Below are 4,445 nucleotides of genomic sequence, written 5' to 3'. Positions count from 1 at the left end.
ATGTTTTTTTTTTTGCCAAAATATCTTTATTGAATTTTATCAGGTTTAACAAACACAACTCTAACATTCTACAAAAATAATACAGCAATGTATTCAAACCAAAATACTAAAAGCCAAAACAAAACAAACAAAAAACAAAGTGCCCCTCACAAGATTCTGATCATATTGCAACCTATTTCAAACTCCATATATCTTCTCCATATCAAGGTGTCAATACAACAATATATACGCGTATATCTTAAGAGAATTTGTTTAATTTAGAAACTGCAGTGCACACCTCTTTCATTCGCTTGTACTATCTTCTGACATGTTTAAGTCCTTAACATACCTAATGAAGGGGTTCCAGACACACTCAAACAAGTCCTGTTTTCCCTTTAATACATATGAAATCTTTTCCAGAGGTAGAGCAGATAACATCTGTCGGATCCATTGGTTGGCAGTCGGTCCATGAGTCTTTTTCCAAAACAACGATATACATCTTTTCCCATTAAGCAAACTCAAGTTAATAAATATCCGTTCATTTTTAGTGTAATGATGTTTTTCTGGGTACAGTCCAAATAAAAACAGCTTGGGATCCAGTATTATTGGTTTGGAGATGATTTCCTCAATTATATCCTTTATCTCTTTCCAAAACAACATAATTTTTCTACAGTACCACATACAGTGAGCCAGAGTCCCTTTGTCTTCTGTACATTTTGAACATACATCAGGTATCTCCCTGTTAAACCTGTTAAGATCTACTGGTGTTATGTAAACCCGCATTAACCATTTGAATTGGATCATTTTAAGACCTGTATTGATAGAGCTAGTGTGAGCCAGAGTACATGCTGCTTGCCAATCTTCCTCAGATAACTCTAACAATAAATCTTTCTTCCAAGCCTTAAGTCTGTCGTGAGATCCTTCAGAAACATGCAACATTAATGAATGGTAAAACTCAGATATATTACCTTTTTTCAAACTGTCTTTTGTCAACATTTTTTCTAAAGTTGATTTGGCAGGCTTCGTCAGCTCATTATTTTGACTCATTTTTATGAAGTTTCTGAGTTGAAGATATTTAAAAAAGTGTTTCTTATCTAAGTAAAACTTATTTTGTAGATCCTGAAAGCTCATCAGTATGTCTGAGTCTGGTAAGTAAAAATTATGAATTGTTTGGAGTCCTTTATCTTTCCACAGTTTAAAAGTTGCATCGGCTCTACCTGGTATAAATAATTGATTACCCCACACTGGACTAAACTGAGATAAACAAATTGGTTCATTTAAAAGTTTCTTTACGTCTCTCCATACCCTTATCATATTTTTAAGAAATGGGTTCTCAGTCTGTTTTAGCAGTTTAGTTATTGAATTTGAATATAAATATGAGGGGAGGGTCAATTTTAATCCATGAGTTTCCATATCAGTCCAATGTGGAGAATGATTAGTGTAATAAAACATCATAGACCTCAACTGCACAGCACAATAGTATAGATAAAAATTTGGACACTTCAATCCTCCACGATCATAAGGAAGGTATAGCAGGGACAAACGAAGTCTTGACTTCCTATTGTTCCATATGAAATGTATCATCTTCCTCCTCATTTGCGAGAAAAATTCAGGAGGAGGTGGGAGGGCAATGTTCTGAAATATATAAAGCAACTTTGGTAATACATTCATTTTTATTATATTTATTCTTCCCATCATAGATATTGGCAGTGACATCCATCTTTCAAATGAATTATCAACTTCGTTCATTATGGATTTATAATTGGTCTCAACTACTTGTTTAAGTTCTGGGGAAATATGAATTCCCAGATATTTAAATTCCGTCACCATCTTAAATTGTGTTATATCTGAGGTTGGGCTAACTCTCTCATTTGAATTTAATAACAGAATAGAAGACTTGTTTTTATTGATTTTATAGCCCGATGTCTCACTAAATAATTTAATTATTTCCAAAATAATTGGTATTGATCTGCTTAATTTTGATATGAATAAGATCACGTCATCTGCGAACAGGGAAATCCTGTGTTCTGTATGTCCAACGGTGATTCCACTAAGATGGGGGTGTGTGCGTACTGCAATAGCAAATGGCTCTATTGCCAGGGTGAACAGCAAAGGAGATAATGGACAACCCTGTCTGCAGCCCCTTCTGATATTTATTGGTTTAGATATATTTCTATTAGTTATCATTTCTGCTGAGGGATTATTGTATAATATTTTAATCCATTTTACAAAATTATTTCCACATTCAAATTTTTCCAGAACCTGAAAAAGATATGACCAGTGAACCCTATCGAACGCCTTTTCAGCGTCTAATGATAAGAGAGCTGAGTCTGATGTGCCTTTGTTATAATGAATTATATTTAATACTCTCCTCACATTATGAAAGCCTTGCCTCCCCATAACAAATCCATTTTGATCATGGTCAATTGTATTTGGTAAAACCTTTTGTAAACGTCGTGCTAACATCTTGGAGATTATTTTCAGATCTGAATTTAGTAAACTAATCGGCCTAAAATTTTCACATTTATTTGGAGATGTGCCTGGCTTCGGCAAAAAAGTAATCATGGCAGCATTCATTGACGGAGGAAGATGGTTTGTGTGGAAAATTTCTTTAAACATCTCTAACAGTGGGGTCAAGAGTTTGTCTTTAAAAGTTTTGTATAAATCTATCGGAAGACCGTCCGGTCCTGCTTTTTTTCCAGATTTCATATTATCTATGGCTTGACCTAATTCTTCTTTTGTAATTTCTAAATTTAAATCTTCTTTGTTTGCTTCTGAAATTTTAGGCATATCTAAATTATTTAAAAAAGTATTTATGTCATCTAATTTTATACTCGTTTGTACTTTATACAATTCTTCATAATAGTCCTTAAAAGTAGCATTTATTTCTTGGGGATCTTGCAAAATTTGTCCTTTTGATATAATAGACGTGATTGGCTGTTTAGTTTCTAATTGTTTTATTTGCCATGCCAACAACTTGCCTGCTTTATCACCCTGTTCATAAAATGTTTGGCTGAGTCGCAGAAGACTTGATGCAGCTCTTGAAGCTGAATATTTATCATATTCTGCTCTCAAGATCAATAATTCTTTTTCTAGTTCTGGATCATTTCCCTATCCGATGTTTTTTTTGATTTTGTTTGTTTGACTTAAACTAGTGGTGTAAGGGAGTTTAAAAAAATCAAGTCATGCTGTACAACCTTCTCTTTGCATTTTTTTTTCTGTTCTTGCTGCCATAGCAACCTAAAAATATAGGTCTACTTATTTAAAAGGAAGCGGGCGTTAGGAGAATTAATAAAGGGGGTTTTATTGTATCTGGCACACCATTCATCTGGGTATTAAGGAGATTCTGAGCTCGTTTAGAGAAGGGGGAATGAGACGAGGCCTGCACAGTCCGACGTGAGATTTTACAGCATGTGGCGCTAGCCTGGTTAATTATGTGTTGGTGACATGTTTACTAGGCCTTATCTCTCTGTTTGCTTGGCTTATTTTTATTTTTATTTTTTCAGCCAGTTGGCTCCGGTTATCCCTCATGCTAGCAGGGTTGTTAAAAGAGGACGAGGAGGCTCTTTCAGATGATTGGTAATCAGTACAGCAGCTAATGATTGATTGTTCTCTTTGAATTACCTTTGTGAAGGGTTTATTGTGCAGATTCATGTGTTTTGAGTGATAAAATAGGCTGTTTTATGATTTGAAGTAAATCTTGGGCTCTGTCGACACTACTGCACCATTTTTTTCTTTTTTAATAAGTGATATTTATTTTTTGTGTTTTATAAAAATCATTCCCATGCCACCACAGACAGAACGTCCACTTCAATAACGTATCAAAATACAGAGGAAGAACGTTCTTTGCTCGGGTAAAAATTCTCCAAAAACAGTTGCAGCTCATTTTCTTTCACCATCTTTTCTTCGATTATGCTTTTTTTTTCCTCTTAGTTAATACACTTTTCAGCAAAAAATGAAAGTTTAATGACAACAAGATCATGATCATTGACTAAATTAAAGATGGATGAAACTTTAGCTTCTGTTGTTCAAATCTAAGCCAAAATGTTGCATTTTTAATTGTTTTGTATTTAATTTATGAGCCAGATGTCATACAAGTCTCTATTTCATTATAGGTTATGGACAATAAAGTTATATTGAATTAAACTGAATTGTAAATATCCAGTTTATTGTCACTGCCATGTAGGATTTTTGGAGCTCGAGTCTGTGCACCTGGGGCATGCAGCTGTACCACCGACACACTGGCCTATACACTTTGTGTGTAACATGGTACTTTTTTTTAAGCCTGAAACTATTAATTAAAATTTTTTTAATACACATATGAACATATAATAGGAAAGTAGGAACTATACAACTCAACAAAAATCCAACAGCTGAAAAAACAAATCTGAATTATATTTTAGTAATTAGTTAGGGAAACGTCATATTTGATTTCAAGGAGGGGCGGGACTTAAAAACTGTACATC

Source organism: Nematolebias whitei, chromosome 1 (genome assembly GCF_014905685.2).
Source record: "Nematolebias whitei isolate Nwh7 chromosome 1, NemWhi1, whole genome shotgun sequence".
NCBI lineage: Eukaryota > Metazoa > Chordata > Actinopteri > Cyprinodontiformes > Rivulidae > Nematolebias > Nematolebias whitei.
Note: the sequence above shows the minus strand (reverse complement) of the source record.